Here is a 27759-nt window from a genome sequence, read left to right as displayed (position 1 = left end):
TCTCGCAGGTGGTGTCCAGTTGTTCCAGCACCGTTCACTGAAAAGACTTTTCTTTCCCCCATTGAATTGGTCACCTTGCCAGAAATCAATTGACCACTAACATATGAGTACTGTTCTGGTTTTGCAATATTTTCCTAGAATAAAACTGCTCTAAAAAAAGAAAAAGTTACCTCAAAAAAGCCTCCTGGGATTTTGATGGTAATTTTACATAGAAATTTTAAGCATTCCAATTCATAAAGATGGAATACCTCTTCATTTATTTGGTTCTTTAATTTCTATCAGAAATGCTATTTTCAGTTCTGTGCGTAGAGATATGGCATTTTTTCTGTTCAGCTTATTTCAAGTAGTTTATGTTTATTGACACTATTAAACTGAATTAATTGATGCTACTGAAATTATATCTTGTGACTACTAAATGTACTTAGTTTCAGTAAAGTTTTTGTAGATTCCTTAGTATTTTCTATGTAAACAATGAGATGTTCTGCAAATAGAGAAAATTCTATTTCCTTCTATCCAGTGATCATGTTTTTTATTTACTTTTCTTACTTTATTGCAATATCTAGATACTCTAGGACAACGTAGAATAGAACCAGTGACAACAAATATTGACACATTCCTGATCTGAGAAGGAAAGTGTTCAGGATATAAATATTTAGCATAATTTAATTGTAATTATTTTGTGAAGGCTCTTCATTAAATAGGTGAAATTACTTTCTATTCATTGTTTGTTATAGTTTTGTAGTTTTCTTTTTAAATCGTGAGTATTAATTTTGTCAAATGCTTTTTCTGGATTGATTTTCTTGAATGGTATATTAACCTTTCATTTCTTAAATAATTCCCATTAAGATATCTCATATTATCTGCTTAATATTTCACTATATTTAATTTGCCAATATTTGGTGAAGGTTTTAAAATATTTTTTAAGAGATGTTAATTCGTAGTTTTTTGAATTCTAATTTCATATGTCATACTCAGAAATTTTCTTCCTTAAAGTAAGTTGTGAAGAGTTTCCTTTCCTTCTATTTTCTAAAGGAGCTGGTGAAAGTTTTGTGTTGTTGTTTCTTGAATATTAGATAAAATTCACCAGTAAAACCATATGGCCTGGATTTATTTGTAGGTAGGTTTATGATTATAAAATAAAGCTATTTAATAAATATGTTATTTAGCACTTCATATCTTCATTTGATGCCATTCTTTTAAGTCATAGTTCTCAAAAAAATTTGTTCATGTCCTGAAAATTGTCAAATATTTTATCATAAATTTTTTCAAAATATTTTTGCATATCTTTTTAATCACTATAGGACCTACAGTAAATTACATCCTTTTATTCTTATTGCTACTAATAATTTGCATTTTTTAAATTTCCTTTCTTAATAAATTTATCTGAGAATTTAATAAATATCTTAGTTTTTTACAGAATCAACTTTTGTTAATTTTATTTTATTTTATTAATTAATTTGAATATTAATTTACTTAAATGAAATTATTATTTTATTCAACTATGTTAATTTTCTTTCTTTTTCTATTTCTTTGAGCTTTGCTTTTTACTTTATTGTTTCTTATTTCTACTTTAGGTTTAATTTGTTCTTACTTTCCTAATATCTTTTGCTGGAGTGTTGTATTATTGAATTTACCACTTTCTCTTTTCTATTGCAGACATTTAAAGCCATAAATATACTATTAAAGATTTTTTTAGATGCATACCAAAAATATTGATGGATTTTTTAATTTCAGAATATTTCAGGCTTTTCTAATTTTCTTATTTTTATTGATTTTAATTTAATATCATTGTGATAAAGTGGCTTCCTTTATAATATGTGAATCTTTTCAAATGTAAACAAAGTTTTACAGCACAACATATGACCTATTTGGGTGAATTTTCGATGTATGCTCGAATGGAATGTGTATTCTGGGTATAATATAATGAATATCATAGGTGTAAGCATTGATTCAATCATTTACCTTTCTAACTTTTTTCTTCCTGTTATATTAATTTCTGAGAGAGTACATTTAAATTCTTCAAACATTATTGTGGATTCATTTATTTTCCCTTTAGTTTTCTCGGTTTTATCATTGTCTTCACCTGTGTGTGCCTGCCACTTAACACTTGAGAAAATACAACAGACATTGATTCAGAGAATATTTATTGAATACTTATGCCGTTAGACATTTCTAGGTTCTCAAGATGTAGCCTTAAACAAAACACGGTAAAATCTGTCCTCTTCTAAGCTTGCATTATATATGATTACTGTAAAGTGTCATTTTTATTTTGTGCTTTTTCATTAAAGCTGAGGCTTCACACTGGAGGGGAGATTTCCAGATTTGGGGAAGTTATTTAGTACAATAACATGAAGGGACATTACTATCAGTCAGCAAGGAATTTTGTTTCTCCTCAATCTACAGGAAAAATAAAAGTAAAGAGAAGGCGGGTTTTGGAATCCAAGCTGCAGTCTGCCTGCCACCTGACTTCAGGTGTAACTCACCTTCCGTTTTGTTCCATGTCAGCTCTCACCTGTGTCAGCCACTGCTCTTCCAGGCCCAGGACCCAAGGCCACTGCTCAAAACTCGACGAAACAGCACTGCTGCCTGACGTTCACCTGAATCGAGCCTGGGTACTGCATTGATCTTAGCTGTTTCTAATGGAGGAAGCCAATTGATCACACTAATAATTTTTCCTGGGTTTTCTCATATAATTTGCTTCTGTTGATTCTTATTTTTTTATTACTCCAAATTGCATCTATTTCACAGTGTTGTTTCTTCATATAACAAAGTTAATCTTCTCTTTAAAAAAGGAAATGTGTTAAGATGTTCAACACCCCTGAACACACTCCACCTTGTTTCCAAGGTAGAACATGGCCCGTACGTGAAGATACTGGGTAGAGATCCAGTCACTTCTCCTTGCCCCTTTTTCTAGGCAACTATGATCATTATTTGATTTTTGCCTTATTCCACTTCTTGCATTTGTAATGCATTTACCTAGTTGTGCATTCTGAAGCAACACGTGGTTTAATTTTGCATGTTTTAGAATTAGTTATAATTATTACATGTATTTATTATATGTATAATTCATAAGTCATAAATATAATTAAATTGAGATGACTGGAAATTGAGATGACTTGGTACCTTTTAGATTTTATCAAAACTGTGATTTGTTTAAATGAGACAAAATAATTTTTAAAAAATATTCAGGAAAACAAGCTATCAAATTAAAAATGTTAAATATTTTAAAATGAATATTATTTATACCCCTAAAATAATAGTTTATTTCAAATCAATAACCAAGAAAAATGTCACCAATTAAATGAGATACCATGATTAATAAATAATTGACAAATTTTAATTAACACATTATTAAAGCATTCTGACACAAACAAAACTGTTTTAATTTTGATATGCTATCAATTGTAAAACAACACATTTTTGAAAATGTTAATATGTGAAAAAATGTTCAGCAATTAATAAAATGTCATCTTTATAATACATAATTAAAATTTTATGTCACTACACATAGTTAAGTATTTATGTTATTTTTACATTTTTTATCATATAATATATAATTATGTTGTGCGTTTTCAGGAATTTATCAAATACAAAATTAAAGAACAGCTTAAGTTCATGCAATACATGATGAATTGTGATGCATTTTTTCCATTTATTTAATTTTCCCATATTCTGCAGCAAATTTTTAAATTTTATTGATGCACTAGTTCATTTTTTTTACTTTGTATTGTTCATTTTGCAAAATTTTGAAATTCAAAATGCTTGTAAGAAAAGTGGATAAAATTAATCGTTCTTCTCCTTTGGGGCTGTTTTCATATCCATTCATTCATTAGCCCAATTTAAAGTATAAAATTCTTAGTCTGATTCCTTAAGATCATCCAAGAGATACTGAAAATTCAAATTTAGAGATTATCAAATAAATCTCCCAAATGAATATTAAGAAAAAATATCACTGTGTTTTGGCTTGATGAGTTCATAGACATCTGAGAATATTAATTCCTCATAATTAAATTATAGGGGATTCTTCTGCAAAATTGCTTTAATTTGGTGACATAATTATATTGAAACGATTTATAAGTTCATGTATGGTATGCATGAATTCAATAGAAATTAAGTATACACTTAAAATGCTTCTCAAATGGTTAAATATCTTTGTAGAAACAACACAGGCAAGACACATGAAAAGGCAGTACCAAAACAGAAACCTAAAACCCTAGGTAGCACGACGCAATGTTGTGCAGAGAGTGGAATCTGATCAAGACCACCTGGGTACAAACCGCCCTAGGGAACTGGGGCAACTGGCTCTCTCTACGCCTGCACCATATCAGTATAAAACAAAGATAATGATGGTCCTAAGGAAAGATAATAATCACTTTAGTTGTTGAGAGAATTAAGTTGTGTGTGTGTACACATGTAAAATACTTACAAGGGTAATTTATACATAGTAATTACTGTAGAAAGATGTTAATTGTTAATATTCTACTCAAAATATCCACCTTAAAATTGAATTAATTAAATCTTAATAAGGATCAAAGACATTCACACTAATATGTTAAGTGCCACTTTCTCATCCACAGTTGAAAATGCAGACCATTCTGTATGTGATTTGGAATCTTTCCGAAAACACAAAGCATGTTTCTTCACCTCAGTTTCTTCCCATCTTCCAGGACCATTGTTTTACAGCTGTGTCTTCATGACGTCTATGACTAGAATATATTTTACTATTCTGTTGATTCAGTGTATTCTACTTCTGCCAAGGAAAAGTAAGATACAGAACAGTCACAAACAGGGACAACGAACGTATTGATAACTCCTTACAAGGTACCCCCACAGTTTCTATGATGACTTTCTGGAATATATTGCATCACACTGTGTGGGTTCTATTTTCTCTTTTATATTTAATAAATATAGTACAGTTTATGGTATTAAAATTCCAATGTTTCTAAGAATATAAAAATGTGTCTCTACGTATTAGTTATTTATTTTTCTTTGGCTGTTTTAAATATTTCTATTATTTCAAAACTATTTTTGACATGAGAAATTAAACTGTTCACCATTTTGTCTGTAACTATACTAGTAGCACAGAGAATTAAGTGTGAAGACAGCATTCAATAAGGCAGCTGATCTCATTTTGTTAGTACTGTGTACAGAATTGTGATCAACATAGTGAAAGAGAATTCACTCAGCCCACTTTAAGTCAGTATTTTCAAGCCCTGGATTGTGACTCTGTGTCAGCATAGAGTGTATGATCACAATTTTTAAATGAAGTGATAGTTACTATTTAAGTAGCTTTGCACACGTGTCCACATTCTGAGGATGGGGAATGGTGTTAAGGGTGGGGAGACCTGAGGAACGTGAAAGTTCCCTAAGGGCTTATTTTGTTGGGGGCTATTGGATGTGGATATGGATATTTTAAATATAGATATCATTATGATCATTCTACACCTTAAAATCTACTCCATTAGGTACTTTCCAAAGTGGTTTCAGTAAATATAGATTATGTGAGATAACTCAATCTTCAATTATGATGCCAACCAAATGCTTGGGTTCAACTTTGCTTGTTTATATTAACTCTGAAAGAGAATTACGTAAGTTTATTTCAAGTTTGCTAGTATTTTTTTATTTCCAATCTCACCATATTTTACTAAGTTAAGAAAGCATCATTTTTTTTTTTAAAGATTTAATTTTTTCCTTTTTCTCCCCAAAGCCCCTCCGGTACATAGTTGTATATTCTTCGTTGTGGGTCCTTCTAGTTGTGGCATGTGGGACACTGCCTCAGCATGGTTTGATGAGCAGTGTCATGTCGGCGCCCAGGGTTCAAACCAACGAAACACGGGGCCGCCTGCAGCGGAGCACATGAACTTAACCACTCAGCCACGGGGCCAGCCACCAGAAAGCATCATTTTAATCGAGCATTCTGGAACCAATATTGATTACCATATGCAAAGGGTGACTGCAGTTCTGTGAACATTAATTGAGAGAATAGTGAGAAGCTTACCATGCAATCTTTCTTCCTTGCATTTTTCTGTTCTCCTACAAGATTGAGATTTCAGAGATCTCAATCTGATTTTATTATCTTTTTCATGTAATACAAGGTCTTTTCTTAAGGGCCTATGAGACGAAGACCATCTCTCACCTGTCACTCTGATCCAGACACACAGACAACTGCCCATTCTGTGCTTGAATCCTAGTTCATCTCTTCAGTCTGCGCTCACAGAACTCTGTATCACATCCCTGAATCCTTGCATGTGCCCGTGCTGCTGCCTCTGGAGCACTTCCCCGCCCCGTTCTGCCTGATGGTGCCTTCTCAGGATCCGTCTTTGAGATTTTGTTCTAATTTCCACTTAAAATGTGATGTCATATTGAGCATCTGTGCAGTATTTCCACTTATTAAATAATGAATAGCAAGATGTGTAATTTTCTGTGGGTTATTTCTGTGACAGTCATGTTTTTTCATGGTAGTAGAAAAAGTGTTTCAAAGTTAGATAGAAAAAATGTATTTAAATGCCTCTTCTAACCCTTAAGAATATGTGATCTTGGGCAAATTCCTTAATTTGACTGAAAATCCACATCCTCAAAAATAAATGCTAAATTATAAAAGAGTAAATTAGCAAGAATTAAAAGAAAATTGTACTTGAAATTGATAAATATGCATTTATAATTTTCCAGTATATTAATTAAAAATATTGCAACACTATTTCTTGTACTAGTCTGAATGCTCGCAGAATTTAAAGAATAAACTGTCTAAACCAGTTGAGACATAAATGGTTTAATAATAGAAATAAGTGATCTAATTGGAAGCGCAAAAATCGATTTTAATAATTAATAATTTTAGGCAACCAACACATATACTTTTAAATGAAGTCAATTAAACTGTTAGTGGTAGGCTGATTCCAGTGATAAAAAATGTCTATACTTGTTGTTTTTATCTTTTGAAGCAAAGGATGTATTTATTTACTTATTTAAAAGTGAATTAACATTTCACATTTCTAAATAATCAAATTTGCTCCATATATTATTTATGAGAACTTACTCTATACTCTGTAAAATAACCAGTTATGACTCCATTGGAATACTAGGTTTCATGAGCACATTATTTTCCTATGCGTTTAAGAAAAACTACACCATTTTTATAAATGCGTTAATTCAAATAAACCTGAAGCTGCAGTTTCTGGACTGTTGGTCACTTCTTAAACTACCAGCATACATATAATGAACCATCTTAAATACCATAATGTATTCAGTGAATTCATTTGTATTTAATTCATGCACAGCATTATTCTAGGATGTGGATTCTAATTAGAAGAAACATAAATAATGAACACTTCGTGATTATCGATTACCAAGTCATTTAGTTAAATGTGGCCTATGTAGTGCTCATTTAAGTTATATACAAAAGTTCAAAGAAAGGTAATTTAGAGTCAAGAGCATAATTTATTTTTGTCACAAGTCCTTGAACTCCCTTAAGCTAAATTTAAAAGAGCTCTTTCCCTTTGAAAACATTTTATATCTGAAAAACTCCCCTTGAATAATCTGACAACAATTAGAAAGAACATTTCTTGGAAAATGTCCAAAGTATTGGTCCTCATAGCTTGTTGACAGAAACACCAACAAGAGAAATATTCTATACTTTGTATTTATATTCTAGTGGATACAGATTGTAATATCTGCCAAGTATTTCTGCCAAATTGCAATCTTGTGAGGCTTCAAGGATGCTAATTATTTGTATTTGTTATTTTTGTATAACAGAAGCTATAATTTTGTATTCAGTTGAGTAGCTAATAAATAAGAAGATTCAAGCCAACCTACGTAATTATGATTCACACCCATGCACACACACACAATTTTATTACCACAAAGGCACTAATAATACCTTTTTGAGCAGAATCTCATACCTTAAAATGATGTCTTGAGTACTTAGAACCATCTATTTGTTATGCATAGTCACAACTGAGGCTTTAGCTAGTGGGTATTGCACAAGCGATGTCAGGGGAATTGTTTGGGTGGTGGCATTTCCCAAGGGTGTGCTAGAACTGTAACATGTGTATCCGATGAGACTAATGATCCATGTGATCCAGTATTCCCTATCTTACAGTCACTAAAGGTATTTTAATTGTTTTATGAGCTCTAACCTAAATGATCTTCCATGAGTATCATTTGGTAATCTCTCTACCTCACAAAGGGGATTAATGTGCACTAATGACAACCATACGTCCAGAACGGATGCCCAATGCACGTGTTCGGTGAGGATATTCCAGTAGAGAGTCTTTCTCTATCTGAGAAGATCTAATGTTGGACAGCAAGAACCCATTTCTAGCCAACAAAGTTATGTTCAAGCCAACGGTTTTCTTTAAATATTTCCTCCAAATTACCATTGTTTATTAGATGTTCACAAGTTTCATTGCTTACAATTTTACCACAATACTTACATTTTGTTAAAAATCTTTTGCATTAGTTTGTATATATCCATTCAATGTCTCTTTTTGGAGGCCTTCGTGCTATTTTTTCCTAATAGTTTCATTCCAACAAAATGTACATTTTTCTCTATTAAGAACATGATTGAAGATAAAATGAACTATTGCACAAGCTTTAAAATAATGCTTTTTTGAGGAGTAGGTTTAAAGTAAAAAGGTCAAAACAAGACAGACTGAATAGATAGATGGATGATTAGATAGATAGATAGATAGATGATAGTAGATAAAGAGAAGAAAGAGAGAGAAGAAGGAAGGAAATGAATTCATCACAAAATCAGTTTTAATTGTATTCCGGTAATGGGTAATGAAATATTATGGTGATTTTACTTTTATTTTTATTTTGCTATTTTTCCCAAATTGTATATTGTCAGCATTTCTATGATTTTTAATTCAAGATAAATACACTGCTTTTAGACATTAGTGCAAAAAATCAAAAGACAGATCATATAAGTGTAGTTCATATAGTTAAATTTGATTAAAAATAACTTTCAGAAGCCAGTTTCTTGCCTTTTCTAGCTTCTGGAGTTGCACTCCTTGGCTCGTGGCCCCTTCCTCCTCCTGCCAAACCAGCAGTATTGCATCTCCAGCTCTCTCTCTGCAAGGTTGTCACATGGCCTTCTCTCTTCTATGTCAAATCTCCCTCTGAGTCCGTCTTATAAAGATATTTGTGATTGTATTTGGTGCCCACCCAGACATTCAGGATGGTCCTCCCGTTTCAAGATCGTTAACTTAATCACATCTACAAGGTCTCTTTGCCATGGAGGTAACATTCATGGGTTCCAGAGATTAGAATTTGGATACATTCGGGGCCATTGTTTATGCCGAGTTTATACAGCAGTCACCCCTTATCGATGGGGGATACATTCCAAGACTCCCATGGATGCCTGAAATGGCAGGCAGTATTGAATGCTTTATATACTCTTTCTTTTTCTGTACATGCATACCTATGATAAAGTTTACTTATAATTTGACACAGTAAGAGACTAACAACAATAACCAATAATAAAAAAGAACAATTATAACAATATACTGTAACAAACTTACCATAGATCTTAGCAACCTTAAAAGAATAAATAACTTTTTAAAAATTATTACATAAAGTCCAACACTGGAAGATTAAAAATAAACTGAAACACTTTTATGTTGGAGAGTAGAGCAAAATAAACTAAAACTATTAACTTAACTGGCATGTGACAATTACTGTTCATACAAGGTTCAATTTCTAGGGAGAGAGTAACCCAAGCACATTTTAGGGTTGTTTTTTAAGAAATCAGATGAGTCTGGGTTCCAGACATCAAGATATTAAGATGGATGCATTAAAAAATCTTATGTTGGGGCTGACCTGGTGGTGCAGAGGCTGAGTTCACACAGTCCACTTCACCAGCCCAGGGTTCGCCGGTTTGGATGCCGGTGCGGACATGGCACCACTTGGCAAGCCATGCTGTGGCAGGTGTCCCACATATAAAGTGGAGGAAGACGGGCACGGATGTTAGCTCAGGGCCAGTCTTCCTCAGCAGAAAGAGTAGGATTGGCAGCAGATGTTAGCTCAGGGCTAATCTTCCTCGAAAAACAAAGAAAAAAGAAGTATTATGTGACCCTGAGTACAATTAAATGCCTCTGAATGTCAGTTTTCTAATTTAAAAAAATGAAGAAATTGGCCCACATGACTCTAAGGTTCTTATCAGCACCAACGGTCTCATTTGGCAGTCATTCTCAATATTCTGTGTTTTATTCCAATAGAAATGGCCCACAATGATCCCGAAAATATCTCAAAGTAAAAGTTAGCAAAGAAATGAAAAAATTTACAGAGTTCTATAAAAACTGATCTGTTCTAAAGACAACTACAATATTTCACCTGTAGGGACTGTGTACTTTGACTAAAACAAAAGTTCAACCTAATGAAACAATGTCACTGTTCATGCTGTGGTAAAACCTGACGATGCTACACTGGCAGAGAGAATGATGGACATGACACGTTATCATAATATTCAGTCTAATGTTAAATTTTTGGTTTAAGTCTTTAAATTAGGTCAGAGACAATTTATGCACACCTACGTCTCTCTGTGCTGTCAGTCATTCTCTCTCCATTTTAATGTGTGGCATCCAGCATTTAATTGAGTTTCTGAAAGGGATTAATTAATCATGAAATAGGTTTTAGCCAAGTTTTCAGTTTAAACTCATTTGTGCTGTATCTACTTGAAAGCAAAAGATTATACCTGACTGGAAAATGAACCATGCTATTATCTCACTAGAGTATTATACAGTAAGAGTCATTCTCTCGAAACAGCAAGGATTCCTTTAAACATATGTTCATGATTAAAATTAGGTTCTGTTTAGCTTGGAAATGGCTAATGATACATTAGCACTCCTTTTCTTCATAAAATAACCCAATTCTAATGTTTAGGATTAAGCAATATTTTATTTCAGTAGATTATATATTTATTAAAGTACCTTACTCTGATATAATTGAGGGGACTTTTTTTAGGGAGGAGCATTTGTTCTGCTTTCTTAATATAGAAGTACAAATAGAATTGGGCCAAATTCCCATTAGATGGTCTGGCTGTACGATGGACCTTGCATGTGTGTGTGTGAAGCCGGGAGAGGAGGGCAGCGTCTTTGCTCCTCTCCATTAGCTGTGCAGAAGAGGCGAGAATCTCAGGTGATGGAATCCCATTAGCTCCTCAGCTCAGGCATTACATAGCAAATGTTAAATTTTGATTCAGTCTTTTCCTATGCTCATTAAAAAGAAGAGAAAGGAGAATTTTGTTTAAATATTAAAATTTCAAATTATGACTTTGGCTTTGGATTCTGTTTTCTAATTAACGATTCAAATCCAATATAGTAAATAACAAACACAAAAATAAAATAATAGAGGAAAGAAAAAGTAAAAATCAACGATATGTCAAACCGCCCAAATTGGTTACTGTTAACATTTTGTTAACTGCCTTATCGTTATTTTCTATGACTTGGAAATTTATTTGCTCATTTACAAGGATTCTGTTATTCTGTGGGTTACATTTTGCAGGCTGGTTATTATAATTTACCATAAGTATATGCCCACTTCTTAAACCATTTCTGTAAGATGATTTTGATGGCTGAAAAATATTCCATAAAAGTGACATTTAAAACTTGAAGATTTTTATCATAGTTTTAGAAAGTTCTATTTACTCATTATTAAAAAAGTAACATAAATATTTAGTATCTCTGATTAATCTTTTAGATTAATTTTTATAAGTAGTATGACTGTGTCGAAAACTATACACATTTTTATGATTTGATATGTGTTTGCATTTATTTTTGAACACCTTTTAGTCTCACTTTGACATCTGACTTCACACTTTCAACTTGTAGGGCATCTATTTCACGGGTTGGGTAGTATTGTGTCTTCTAAGGACTTCCATCTCTCCTGCCTCCCATCGGAGGTTATTCTCAAGAATTAACCTAAATTGAGACAATGAGCTTTTATCTAGATGATAATCCTCAATGCTCTTAGAGTTAATACTGAAAAAATATGAGTAATTAAACCTATTTCATTAAGCAGACTCTGGAATAGTTTAAAAAGCTGAACAAAGAAGTCACTCCACTGCCAGGGAAATAAATCCACGAGGGATTCCCACACAAATCCACTGTTCACAAAGCTATGTACTAACTTAACAGTCTGGTGTGCAAGGAAAAAAGTGTGAAATGAAAGAACAAAGCAAAAAAGAATGACTAAAATGTTAGCAGATTTATATGCAAATTTAATGAAACATGAATAGCTAGGGTTTTTGAAGGTTGGAACAACGTGGAACTAAAATACGAAACAATCGTGGAGGTAAAGTGCTCTCGTACTTTCCCTGGTAGAAGAGCGGTACTATTAAATTTGGAGATTGGTAACCGAACGTGTTTAAATTTCTATTCACCACCGACAATAGCAGGGCTAGTACACAGTGCTTGCTTCTGCTTGGACTGCACTTTCCCCAGGCCGTAGCATGGTTCATTCTCTCTTTTTAAGGTGTTTTCCATGAAATATTCCCTGAGAATCCTAACTTTAAGTAATCAACCACTTACCATTCTTGATCTTCATTTGATTTGCTTCTTTTCACAGCATTTACTGCCACCTACACTCATACCACGTATTCAAGGATTTCCCTCAATTTGTCTCCTCCTGGGATGTCAGCTCCACAGAAGGAGGGTTTTGCTTTTCTCGTTTCGCTCCTTATTGTCAGTACTTACACTGCTTCAGGGCAAATAACCAACTCTCAACATAGATTTGCTGATTGAATGAAAGAATGAGTACATGACTAATCACTCAATCTTCTCTTTAATCCTATTGATTCTTAGTCTTCCATCTGTAGTTTCTGGAATGTTTTTTCCTCAAATTTCTCTTTCATAATACAGAACCAGAACTCAACAATATTGACTTTTTCCTTAATTTTGCAATATCAATATTTTTTATTTGTATTGTAAAGTCCGTCAGTCAGTTGACTATTTTAAATCTAATTTTGTTGTTTGGCCAGCCCCAGTATCACAAAATCAATTCTCTCTTTTTCTAGTCTATTGAATCCTTGAGATATTTTTGGCCTTTTTCTTGTTTCGTGGAATAAATCTTGCAAATAATTCCTTTGCAAATATTTTGAATGATTTATTAATTTTTTAAGCTTGGATTTGGTAAAGCCCAGATGTTTTATGGGCTAATGTTTTCTGGATCCCATTTTTTCCTTTGTTAATGTAATATACATATACTTTTATATATTAAAGAAAAACTGAAATATCAGCTATTGGAATTTTTATTTGACTATATTTATTTCTCATGTCGCATACTTATACCTGAAACTCATTTGATATTAAAAAAATACACTATTATCAGACAGTAAGGACAGGACAAATTTATTGATATTATTAGACTTCTTCCTACTCAGAAAACACTGAAAGCTATTTTTATTTCATAATATTTAAATAAAATGTCACCACTGAGGTAAAATTAATGAAATATTATACAATTTGAGAGGTAGTCATAATTACCAACAAAAAAGATACATTGAATTTAATGATTTTACTTTTTTAAAATCATTGAGTACTCCTTTATAAATGGTTTTAAAGGATACATTTGATCATTTTAATTTAAAGAAAATCTAATAATATTGTGATAGACAGGTTTTCTAGCTGTCCTGCAACATTTGAACACTCTAGCAGTATTTGGAAATTTTGAATTTTATTAATCTCTACTCTCAAGGTAGAAACCAGAATTAAAAAAATCTTATTTCCCTACTTTCTTTCAGTCAGAATGCTACCATATTATGTAGCTCCACCAATACGATGCATTCATGCAAGACATCCAAGAGGGAAAAGGGCCGACATGAAACTCATTCTGCTGGTGACGCTGACAGTAAAGGTATCTGATTTTCCGGAAATGCTGTATTTACAAAGTAAATTTCTCAGAGCAAAAGTGCAATTAGTAGACAGCAAGTCATTTTTTCTCTTGTTTGATGGGGCTGAGGCAATAATAAAAATTTCCTAAGCTCATTTCTATACAAGATTTTGGACATAATTTCTAGAAATTTAAACTGGAACTCTATTAAAAAACCTAAAAATTTAGGTTCCCTCTCTTTTTCTATGCTTCTCTATTTGGAGATAGTTTGTTCTGTCAATTATGTGTGACTAGTGCCTAACTGTATTAGTGATTACTATGATCGTTTCATAAATACTTGTAGGGGTATGGAATTCACACTCTTAACTGCTTCTGGTACTACTTTAGGTTGTCATAAAATTGAATACATAATAGCTATATTCCAAAATGAACAGGGGAGATAAACATGAACATAATGATTGGAAAATATTTTCAGGCGTACCATCTGTAAATGGCTAATCAGAGAGAGAATGGAGGCAATAACAAGCTGAAAGAGAAATTCTCATAGTCCTTATTAGTATCACATTTGTCTCTTTCGTAGTCAAATATAAATCCCTGAAGGCACATCATATATATAACTCTGTATCTCACTGGGATACCCTGATACTGAGTACGTTGCAATCACTTCAATGTTTGTTACATGAATGAAAACAAATCTGTTCTAGACCCTTCTCTAGAGTCCTTAATTGTAGGCGCTCCTGTAATCCCAATTGAATAACTGATTTAAGGTACCAGGTGCTTTCAGAATCTGCAAATCTTGTGGCGGGTAAGGCTGAGATTCTTTCAAGGCTGGCTCAGAGCAACTGTAGACACAGTGATTGCTTTGTGAAATAGTACAGAAACGGTTTATTTTCTCTCTGCAACCCACAGCGCTTTACTCTCCTCCTGGAATGTTGTAAGATGACAAGGGGATTTTTGAAGATCTGAGAAAAATCCAAATATAACATCAACAACAGCAGAACGGGAAAAAAAATCTTTTAGCCTTTTCGAGTAAAATAAAACAAGAACAATGTAAAACCGTCTTAATATTATGATGAGATTAAAAGGTGATCTAAGTTCAGTCATAATATCATAAAATATGAAGTAAATAAACCAAATTTAGATTTTATAATTAAACTAGCAGTGTTTTTTTTTTTTTTTTAAAGATCGGCACCTGAGCTAACAACCGTTGCCAATCTTCTTTTTTTTTTTCTGCTTTATCTCCCCAACCCCCCCCGTACATAGTTGTATATCTTAGTTGCAGGTCCTTCTGGTTGTGGGATGTGGGACGCCATCTCAACGTGGCCTGACGAGCGGTGCCATGTCCGTGCCCAGGATCCCAACCCTGGGGCGCCGCAGCGGAGCGTGGAACCTAACCACTCAGCCACGGAGCCGGCCCCCCTAGCAGTGTTTTCATTAGGCTAAATCATATTAATAAAGGGAAGCATGAAATATTTATTCTTATTTGTAAAGTACAAATTTTAGTCTAAAGCAGGAGCAGCGGAATTCAATGCCAAAGACAGGGCGTTGCAATGATGTTCCCTCACTCTGAGCAGGAGCAATTCACTTCAGATCAGAGTAGGTGAAGATTATTGATGGCAGCAGAAGAAACAGGATAACCAGTTGAGCAACATTTTTTATTGAATTTTGCCAACAACAATCTTTACCTTTTTTCCCCCCAGACTTTTCTAAAGTTTTAATTTTTTGTTTTTTTCACTATATTTGTAATGAACATGTTCACATAAAGACTGTTTTGTTTATCGTTACAAGATATCTAATCTTTCAAAAATACTTCCACACAATATTCTATCAAATATCATCACCTATTTAGTCCTTCTACTTGTAGTCAATATTTAAGTTGTTTACTTATTATTATAAAAATACAACGAACTTCACAAAATCTTTAGCATATTTAGGATCTTTGCCTCCAGTTTGATTTCCAGGTGTGAAATTATTCTCCTAGTAAGATACAAGTGCTTAAAAGGCGCATCTTGGTAGACTGCTTTCCACAAAGGGAAGAGAAGAGGCACCACACCAAACACTGGCTCACGTCACCAATGTCCCCGCAGCAGGCTTTTCTACCACCCAGACTAGTCTTAAGGCTCCAAATCATGTATTGACTATTTTGAGCTTTAGACAATAATAATTGTATGAAGTTTTCTGCCCTGAAAACTTTCTCACATCTCAAAAATATTGGTTTATTAGTGACACTAAAAAGAAAAAACAGAAAGGTTTGCATTTATGGTGTGTTTTTGTTTGCCAATCTCTAATCTTCAGGAGAACTGAGGGCTTGCTAGAGTGTATCCATTGTACAGAACATGGAATTCATGGACAAAGAGACTGAAGAAATTGTACAAAATAACAACATTGTTGGCAAATGTTATAGCTGGGATTTGTCTCCAGCTGCTTGAGAAGACTTTGTTTATTTTCTGTCCTTTCTTCCAGACCCAGCTTCTTGATAATCTACAAATGGATCTCACCTTCTTCAATCTCTCCTTTGTCTTAGATAAGGAAAACTAACAATTTTCAAGTACTATTATGGGTAGGTGTATGTGTGATTCTGAAACTTGTGCTCAGAGTTTAAAACTTAGCTCCGAGACTTAACAGCTCTGTGAAAATTAGCAGGTCATCTGAGCCTGTTGTGGGTAGTTTATCTGAAAATGGTGATGGTAATAATAGCTCTCCCTCACGTGGTTTTCATGAGAATTAAACTGTTAATATATGTAAAGCATTTGGAGTAATACCGCGTATATGAGCATTTGCTACCATAATCGCCACGTTGTTTTTGTTACTTCCAACTTTTCTGTTGTAACATTTCAGATCTACTTGCTCAACTTCAAACACTGAGCGCCTTTGCTGTCCACACAACAAACAGCATCACCGCTCTCCTTCTTTAGAGGGAATCTGATATTAAGTTGACAAATTCAGTAATAATTTAATCTTTATGAAAGGTGGAAAAAACTATCCCTAGATGTGCCCCCGTTCTTGAAAATAACAGCAATTTCCCCCCTTTTTATAACTAAGAGTTGGCCCAGTGAATAACCAGCCTAAGGAAGATTAGACCCTGGCCTGTAAGAGCATCAGGGATGTCAGGAACACTTTAGAGAGTAGAACATCTGAGACTTTCTTATTTTGGAAGGTGTCTCAAATATAGACTTGAAGCTATAGAAGAAGATAGTGAGTATAAAATATTCATTAGTCAAAGCTATGCGGCAAGTTCAAGGTCAGAGTTATCTACCAAAATAGACACAGGAATAAAACACGTCAGATCTAAAAGACATTCCAGAAAAGACTAAGGCACAGTCAGCATCGCAAACAACTGCAGGGCTTTCAGAATGGAAAAGGGAGTTGTTGGAACTCAGCTACTGGTAATTTAGCCAATTAGATATTATATGGGAAAAAAACTACTATAATTAAAAACCTATATTTTTTCTTGCATAGATGAGCTCACAGGGGACCGAAAATTATCAGGGGCCAAAAATGAAGAAGAAACTGAAAGGCTAGTGCTGTGGTGTCTCAGAAGCTGAAGGTGCCGTGAAGAACTCAGAGCCCCAGGTTTTAACCAGACACAGAGAGAAAAGGAAGACCCACAAGGTGGTGGTAGGAACTGGTGCCCCTGTAAAGCCAGAACATGGGAAGTGCGACCATCTCAGTGAAAGGGAAAACTGTTTAATATGGCAAACAAGCAAAAAACCCTGCATTCATAAACTTGAGGGAGATTTCTGAAGAAGCAATAGTCTCTTGAACCAGACAACAGGTGAACCAAATGGCACATCCTGGACATTCGATAGGAAAGTGCTCTCTTTCCAAGAGTTCTGTATTTGAACTCTGAAGCCAATAAGTAAAGCCAATTATTCCATCTTGGAAATAATCACGAGTACTTTTGGAGGAATGGAGTCTAGTGTAAACTCTCAGGATTCCTACCAATTCATCCCCCAAATCCACAAGTTCATATTAAATACAGCGCTTAGTTAATATAGGAACAAGTCTTCAAATAGTGAAGGAGAGGAGGAGGAAACAGGAAAAGGGTGAAGAAAACTTACTTAATTTAAGGTGCATTTTAGATTTTAGAAGATATAGGTATTCATGTCTATACATTTTCAACAAGGACTCCATTCCAGAAATAAAATTTCAGTACAGCCACCACACAAAGTTTAATATCCAGGGCGAGTTTCCTACCATTCTGCTCTGAGGCTCACTTGCAACTTCAAAATCTAGCTCAGTAGATCTCAACCTTATTGGAATGAAGATCTTTTCTTTTTAGTAACAAGTATCATGTAACACATTATTTACTAATTCAAAGATAACATGTACATGCATATAGTTCTCTATATAATATAACGAAAAAACACAAGGAAAATTAATTTTAGTAACATCATATATAGCTCAACCTGTAACTGCTGGGTCATATTATTAATGAAAACACAATGACAGGTTCATAACCTACATGTGGAATCACCTGGAGTGTACAAATCCAAATGTAGGTTGATGCAGGTGTGTTGTTGGTTACTCAAATCAAAAGTACGTCTACCACTGGTGATGTGATCTTTTACACTATAAACAACTCTTGGTAAACTCCAAACACAAGAAATACAGACTTCCCACAGTTTTACTTAATGTGCTTGTTAGTTTGTATAAGATTTTTATTAAACCACATTAAAATCTGCAAAATGGGGTTAGTACTAGCTCCAAATGCATTGTTAGCTTCAGTTCCCAGCTCCTGTGGGTGCAAGAAGGTGGGACAGTCCCATGAGCTACAGGAATCCACCACTGATGGAGTGTCTGAAACCACATGAGTTACCGGCAAACAGTCCCCTCTCCTCACATAGAACAGCTTGTCCTTGTAAGACTCACTCGGTGTGGACAGCACTGCTAGAGAACCACTCGCCTAGAAATAGATTTAGACGATTATTTCCACATGTGATCACATACGTACCCCACAATTTCACTTTCTTTTTCTTTGAATCTTAAAGAAAATGAAGAAAGATTTAGAGTGGATATTGGGGTAGAGCCCTCTTGCTATCCGATTTTGTTGAGAAATACTCTTTTAATTTGTTAACAAGCCAAACACTAAGACATGTTAGGCAAGAAAGCATAAAAAATTATAACTTTAGCAACAATTAGGTTACTGAAAACTGTTAAAAACAAAGAAGATTGTGGTTAATATTACTCAAGATGACAGAACTCCTTGCCAAACCACTTTAGAAAATGTCTGTCAAAATGTCATTTATTTGATGTAACACTTTCATGGAAGATTGGTATATCTTAACCTCAATCACTTTAGATGAAATAAACAGACAAGTGCTATGTCATTAATTATTGTGTTTCACAAAGTACTTTCATATAATAAAAACAAAACCTGATTTTTCATTCAGAATCAGTTTGCTTACTTATTTTGAGATATTTTATGTTTACTAAGCAGTGGTTAAAAGAAAAATCTCCTTGACTCTCCTTGCCAGTAATAGGCATGTTTCAAATAACTATTAATTTCTTAAAAATATCAGAAGAATATTTTTGTTACTTAAGTACAGCTTTAGAGTTTAGATCCACCAGAACTAAAACACGCAGTTCATTAATTCAGCCAACCAGCCAACTTCCTAAAAGGTAGAACCACAACTGCGAGGAAATCACCCTTGGTTCGTGCTGTGCTGGAGTTTATAGTCTAGTGGAAGATAGAGAAATAGAAATTAAGATCCTTGAAGTGAAATGCCTTATTGTCTCATCAAAAGCTAACACTAAATCATACTGGTGCGTAACACAGATGTGAAAAGGTGATGCAGCATTGGACAATTTTTGTGAAGCTCGGAATAAAATATATTTTTGGTCGTAGGGAACAAAACATTTGGAGTTTTTTGTATGTACATACATGTGAGTACAAACTAATTAGTAAAGAAATAAACAGCAGAAATGTATTTTGTCATATCTGTACAAGTAAAATCAACCTTTTTAGAAATGTCTTAAGTAATTAGATTGATCATTTTGATCCATGCAAATGACCAATCCCTAACTGTCAATTCAATTTACACATTCCTTCATGAAAGGCTATTGATTTTAAACTGTTTTCAATAATTGTGCAAGACAGTGTACTATGAAGAAAACAAAATGAGCAATCACATGGAACTATCACAATTGAGGATATACAAATAGTTTTCTAAAGATAGGCAGGCTGGATATGGAAAGTGGAGAGAAATGGAAGGTAAGGGAGATCCTGACCATAATGAATTCTGTGCATCATTTTGGGAGCTGGAAATGTATCCTGAAAATGCTAAAGGGAGATTGAGAAATTTTACTTAAGAGAATGGTATGACCAAAGTTTTATCTTAGAAATAAAGCCATCAGCATTATGGAGGAGAGAGAGGATGGAGGGGAACAGACTTAGAAAAAATATTGTTTTTAGAAATGGAGACAAAATATTCAGAACCAGCAAGAGAAAAAGAAATAAATTTGTGATAGAACCAGTAGAGGAGCATCTAAACCCTGCTCCCTGTTGTTTCCAGAAATTACAGCTATTCTTCAACTGTAGTGTAAATACGGCTCTTCATTGGTTTTAACTGCCCTGTGCATAATTGGATTCCATATATCAATTCTATGATGCTGTAAATTATACTGAATCATGATTTCATATGGCTAGTTAGGAAAAAGGAATAAATTGCTAGCTTAGCTAGTACATAATGCTAAATTATCATTGATGGTAAAATGGATCTCAGTTTCACAGATAATCAAATGAAAAAAATGTGCATCTTAGAATTGATAAAACACATTTTTCATTTCATAATATGAATTTAGGTTTCCTCAAATGGTGTTTTTCTTTGACAGAGCCCATTTGAAAGAATACACATATTTGGACCTCATAAAACATGTTACATGTTTGGGGAGGTCCTGGAATTTTCAGACGCCTGAATGCACAGGGCAGCCCCCGGAAGAACACAGCTGGAGCAGGAGCCCTCCCTGTGCGCCGCAAGGGGAGAATCCGGCACGCTGTTGCTTCTGGGTTTTGGTTTTGTTTTTGTTTCTGTTTTTGTTTTGACCCCTCTGTTTGTAAAGGCATCTTAGATCCTTAGTTTCTTCTGTTTCTCAATTAAACATCTTTGTCCCCTTATCTTTCTACTTCTCCTAATTTTGCCCAATCATTTTCACCTTTGAGGTCGCACACTCGTTTTCATGGGCCCCAGCATATTACACCATGACTTTCATATGGTCATCTCGCAAAAACTGCTTGTTGAATAAAGAGATAAATTAAGGAATTCTGACTCCTGGAGTTTTGCACTAAACAATAAACAATGAAGTTAATTGCATTAAGTAAACGCTCAAATTCAGAAGTTTTAAAATTTATCAGGATACCTATGTAAACTTAAGATTCTTAGCCATGTCAAATTCCTTGTGGAATAAAGAAGTAAAAAGAGATGAAAAGTATAAAATCTAAAATATAAACCTCAGATTTTAATAGTTTCTCTCACCTTACTCTCTTTCTAATATCTTATAGGAGCAATCAAATAATTTAAGGATTTTCCATAAGATAAATATACTTGGGGGGAAATAATGAGAAAATTGAAACGCGGCTTTTGGGGAAAACAAATTCTGTTGCCATAAATTCTGAAAGTTTTTATTACAATGACCTGGGAAAATAAAGTACTTAGTGTCGTCAACAATGAAGATTCCAGGAATCAACATCTAGATGATTTCCAAGCATATCTTCCAGCTTTAATGTAACACATATTTACGAAATTAAATCTTTCAAATCAGCTATTCAATGTCTACAAATCTTTCTGATGTTCACAACGATGCCTTTTAAGTTTCTTTCTCTGGTTACCCAATATGCCGTTCCCCAACCACAATTTCCTGCCAATTAGCCCAATATTTACAGTCATCTGTTTAAACTCATGTGTAATTATAGGAATTTTGAGAGTGAAAACCGTCGCTGATTCCATTCTTACATCTGTGAAAAGACCTAACATTTTTCAGATTAATTCATTTCGTGATATCTCATTTCAAACTGGACCCCACAGTATATTTTACTTTTACTTTGAGCAGCGAAATAGACCACCGATGAAAAAGGATTCATCCAATTACTATGAGCAAAGTGGCTTTAACTTCCTTTAGATATCCGCTAGCAAGATAGAAAATGACACTTCCCGGACACACCAGGAGCACAATAGGGCCTTTATTGATTTTCATATCATGTTCTTCAGGCTGAGAGAGCTCTCTTGAGGACTCCACTTCCCAGCAGGAAAAAACTGCCTTTTCTACGTTTGAATTCTCAAGTCTATTAATGCATTCCTAGCTGGAGACAGTGTCATTTTCCTTCTCTTTCTCTACACCTGCCTATTGTAGTGCCCTAATGGATCCTGGGGTTGTAGGTCAAACTATGAAAACAAAAACATGAAACTGCTTAGCTTGTGAATCAATAAAAAAGACTCTTAACACTTTTTCTAAGTATGAAATGTGCAACCAATGAAGTGTGATAAGTGCATTCAACCTTGTACTAAAACTATAGAGTATTTCTAAATCTCAGCATTTATATACTCAAAATGAAGATAAATGCTTACTATTATTGCTCAATGTACAATATCTAGATCAAAAAACCAACCAACGTGCATTTGTTATGTTGACTAAAATGCTGTACCATAGTCTTTTCAAAAGTTACCTCGAAATGACATTGGATACTCTTCTGTTATCACTCACCCTAAATAATCTAATTTAATTTAAAATGCTGTGGAATAAAATCATCAAGGAGAACTATTCTCATCTTTTAAGTTGGCCTGCCTAAACTCATCTATCTGACAGTTAAAATTGCTTTTAGAGATTGCTATATAATAAAAAAATGAATTTCAGTTTGAAATTAATTGAGATAAAATATAGAGAATAAAAATAGCTCTATAGCATTTTAAAGTGAGAATAGAATGCTTTTATCTATAGTCTTCAAATTTATTTCTGATAATTGAAGCTTTTACAGATTTTTGACATGTTTATTATCCAATGATTTCTGTCATTATTCAACAGTTAATTCCTATATACTGATTTATTGTGTAACCTCCCTATCCCTAGAAATGACTCAGGAATTATTACCAAAGGGACAATTGTGTCAAATATTTCAGAAAATAATCTATTTTCCAGCCAATTCAAGTTCCATGTTAAGCCATTTTCCTGGAATAACTATTCAAAAAATATTCAACAAAGTTTTATTTCTGTTCTTTCCATTTCACTCTTCCCATTTCTAGTTTTCTTTACTAAATCTGAACTAATTGACCAGTCAAAATATCAGATAAGGGATATATTCTCTCACTAATGTGGAATAAACCTCCCTTTGTCGTGATTTTTTAAGAATTTTCCATTGCCCTTTGCCATAACAACCAAATAACTCATACTGCCCTTTAATTAGCTGAATCTTCATTGATCTTGATAACAAACTTTCTTAATTGAATGGTAATAAATAATTTGAAGTCATATGATTGTTTCAGTGGTTGGAACAACCATTTACTATCACGCAGACCACCCAACGTCCATAAAATGTTATCGATAACTATAAATTAATGTCCCAAACACTGGCTATTTTGAAAAGGATAATCTTTTATCAACTGCTAATTGATTACTTAATCCTTAGAGCTATTTTTATAGCAATGTTTAGTTTAAGAGAATGGAATTATTTTTGAGTAAAATAGGTTATGTAAAAATATATCTAGAACCTAGAGCACAGGTGGCTGCTCATGGTGTGTCTACACTGGAAAACATCACTTAGATGGCTCACTTAGAAATTAATTTTTTTTTTTAAAGATTGGCACCTGGGCTAACAACTGTTGCCAATCTTTTTTTTTTTTCCTGCTTTATTTTCCAAACCCCGCCCCATCCCCCCCACCCCCATACATAGTTGTATATCTTAGTTGCAAGTCCTTCTAGTTGTGGGATAGAAATTAATTTTTAATATCACTGTTCTAACTATGAAACTTTTAGGGAGAACGTAGATTGAGAACAGCGGGAGAAGAAGTCAGAGAGAAAAAACAATTTTCATTAATAGAGCACATGGCATAGACATTATTCCATGAGAAATTCATTTCTTCCCTGCTCAAAATATGAATGAATGTAAAATAACTTGAGTGGTCACTAAAAATACTCATAACCATTCAGATTGAGATGTAAGTATTATATTTGAAGACTCAGAGAAAAATCACAGAGCTTTAAAGCCAATTGCATAAAAGCAGATGGGTACCAAATTTGGACTATTAATGCGTGATTGAGGGTACACCATGGATCAAGATGTGGGTCTGACTAAGACATCTGCAGAAGAAAAGCACATAGAATTAGAGCACTTATTACTCAGGTCATTACTAGCCGAGGGCTTAAGAAATCTACTTAGAATTCTGTGATAACTTTCAGCACTACTCCTATGGGAAAATCCACTTGGCTTTTGTTAGGAGACACTTAAAGTGAGGAAAGTGCCATGCTGAAAATCCGGGTCTTATGAAATTTGACAGGAATTGGTCATAATGTAGAGTGAAAAACATACAATGACTTCGTTTTTAGGAAAGTGATTTCAGTCTGGTTTCTCTCCCTAAAAAACACGCACATCATAAGACCACCAGCCAACCATAATCACTACAGTGTATTGCCTATGGGCATAATTTTAATTAAACTGTGGACCAGTAATATGTCTTTCAATAACATGTCCTCCAATATTACCTACATTGAAAATAATGTGTTTTTATTAAAATGGTGCAATCTCAAACATTTACTCATTTTGCCTTTAATTAGTATTTAGCTTTTAATTGTGGTATTGTAAAACTTGAACTTACCTGTGTTAATAAACATACACACACACACAAAAGCTTCAGATATGACATTTAAAATATTTTATGCACTATTAAAGATAGAACCCATAGGTTCTGGAGAAGGTATATAAATGTTACTACTAATGTTTCAGCCAAAATCGGAGGGAGGAAAATTTGTTCCTCTAAATATTATCTAGCAGTAGACTTTTCAAAGGGGCAAGGATAAAATTTTGAGCAAGGAATGTACGGGTTTTTTAAAAGTGGTTACAGAAAACGAAAGCAACGGCAGTAAAACAGTTATAACGAAAAGATGATAGCGCCAAAAGGCCCCAAACGGTGACTGCAGACCCTGAGCGGCTGCACAAAATCCACAGGGCAGTGAGTGCTGTTCATTCCTGTGCTTTGTCATATTTGCAGAGCATGACTTTCAGAACACTCTACAGTGTGTTTCTCATTGAAAAATGACTCTGGAAGACAAAGAATAAACACTGATGATGACGTAGTTAAGAGGAAGTGAAGAATTCTGAAACAGTAAGGGTACTTATTCAGAAGAGGCTTGTTTAACAGAAAAAGTGGAATGTCAAATTTGGGAGAGATTCAGGCGCTGGCCCTCTGGCCAAGAGGTTGAGTTCGTGTACTCTGCTTTGGCAGCCCAGGGTTTCGCTGGTTTGGATCCTGGGCCTGGACATGGCACTGCTCATTAGGCCATGGTGAGGCAGCATCCCATAAAGCACAGCTAGAAGAATCTACAACTAAAATATGCAACTACGTATTGGAGGACTTTTGGGAGAAGAAGAAGAAGAGAAAAAAAGAAGACTGGCAACAGGTGTTAGCTCAGATGCCAATCTTTAAAAAAATAAATTAGGGGGAGATTCAAATAATATCTGCAATTGAAACATGGGTACATTATTCTTTTTATAGAAAATCATGACATCATGAGAGTATTATTCCTTATGGCAATTTATTGGGAAAATGTTAAGCCATGAGGTTATTTGCAAATTTAGAATTTTTGAAAGGGTGCATTTTCCTCTTTAATTGAACATGATAATGATCATAACATAGATGTCTCTATTTTGCTTTGTCAGTCATGGATAATTATTTTTCCATCTTTATTGAGGTATAGTTGACAAATAAGAATATTTTATATTTAAGTTGTATACAAATCGATGGTCAGTCATTCCTACCAGTATGAGGGGATAGCTCATTGTGGTTTGATTTGCTTCATTATGAACAGGAAACCAAGATTAAGTTGCAATATCACAAAAAGATAAGTAGTTTTAGAGGCAAATGGTATTTTTGAGTTGCTTTTAATAATGCCATTAACATCTCTGACTATATATAGTAAAACATATTGCCAAAAAGAGACAACATATCTTGAAGGAAAGATCTCGGGCCACAGCTCAATACCACAGTCAGAAAACAAAAAAAAATCAATCCAAATTATGTACATTTATATTAAAAATATTATGTACATTCTTATTAAAAAGAAAGACTAAAAATTTATAAATCTTCCTGAGTATCAACTTGGACAGCCAAGTTGGAGTTCTCTAAAAGCAGCTTTCCGTTTCAAACCTCTATTAAATGTTTCTTGGGGACAAAAGCCATTCCTCGGGGTGGTAATTTCACCTTCTTTTAAAACTAAATATGGTGATCATCTAGAGAATTAAAAAGTGGAATTAAACACTTATACTAAACCACTTTATTTCATAAAAATATAAAACCTTATTTTTGACCATCTTGGGAGGCAGAGAGAGAGAGAAAGAGAAATGGAAAACGGCATGAATTCCCATGAAAAGGACTCAAGTATAAATTTTATTTTACTTTTTCCTCTTTCTCTTTTCCACTAAACATACACTCCTCTGGCATTTTTGTTGTAATATCGTAGGGATGAAGTCACAATAAGAAGAGCACCAAAAAAAAAAATTAAGCCTATGATGTCAAAGATTTTAAGTAAGATATTTCCTTTTGGGATATACAAATAATCTAAATTAAAAGGAGTTATAATAATTCACCCATGGCAAGATATAAAGCTGTGTGATTTTCAAAAGGAGGAATAACATTTTACTCAAATTAAGCAATCTTTATGCATATTTTTAAATTGCAAATTAACAGATTCAAAATTGCCTCGGCAATTCCCATTTTTAGAAGCTTTGTACTTTACTTTTTTCTCATTCAATACTGCCTAACAGAGATACAAAATTTGCTTCTGACCAACTCTAAGTGAAGTTGCAGTGGTTTTCAGTTAAAAATGGATACCAGAATCATGTATATTAATATACTTAGAACTTTATTAGAAAAACAATAATAAACCTTGGAATGGATAAAAATGAAAAAGCAAATTATTCTAGGTGGTTTTGTTTGAATGATTGTAATATAATATGGATTACTTTTAAATGTTTTATCCTAAATATTTAGCATTCACCCGAGATACGTCATTCTTAGATTTTGCAGAGGCTCTGTTTTGATGACATGATGATTGATAATCTAATCATAAGGTAGATATATCTACTGTCTTGCAAATGACAGAAATTTAAGTTTTCTGCAATTAATACATCTTATTTCCTTATTTACGTCAAAAAAGTAAAGAGATTACAGTTTTATGGAATTTCTTTACAACTGTAATATCTTTTCTAAAGTCTAGAGGAAAAGCAGCTAAAAATTTCTCTTTTTTAAGTCAGTGAATATGAGGTGATTCAGGTTACAAATTAGTATCTGAAGCTCCTTGCAACTTACAGATGGGGACTGTCAGGGAAATGTAATTAAAAACAAAATCTCTTCACAATCCAGAAAACCTTTACACAAACACAGAGAGCAAAGAAAGCTTTCGTATATAATGAGCATTAAATCTGATTGTCATGTGCATCGAAGCAGTCTGCTAAAGAGAGTGCCAAGACAGAAAGAACTCTCACTCTTTTATGTAGCCAAGAAGATGCAACCTGTTACACACGTGTTCTCATTATTAACAGTAAGTAGTCCTCAAGTCAGAGGACTTAGAGCACAACTTGTCACACATTATATGTCCTAATTTACTTGGTAATTGCGGTGCCCTTCTGTGTAGCTAATTGCCTTTATCCAAAGGAAAAATAAACTACTCCTATCTTCATAACAGGAGATAGTTTTGTAGCTTGGAGCAAGATGCCCTGTCGAAGTTAGT

This window comes from Equus caballus, chromosome 19, assembly GCF_041296265.1.
Source record: "Equus caballus isolate H_3958 breed thoroughbred chromosome 19, TB-T2T, whole genome shotgun sequence".
Classification (NCBI taxonomy): domain Eukaryota; kingdom Metazoa; phylum Chordata; class Mammalia; order Perissodactyla; family Equidae; genus Equus; species Equus caballus.
The sequence above is the reverse complement of the archived record's forward strand: the minus strand, read 5'-3'. Positions refer to the sequence as shown.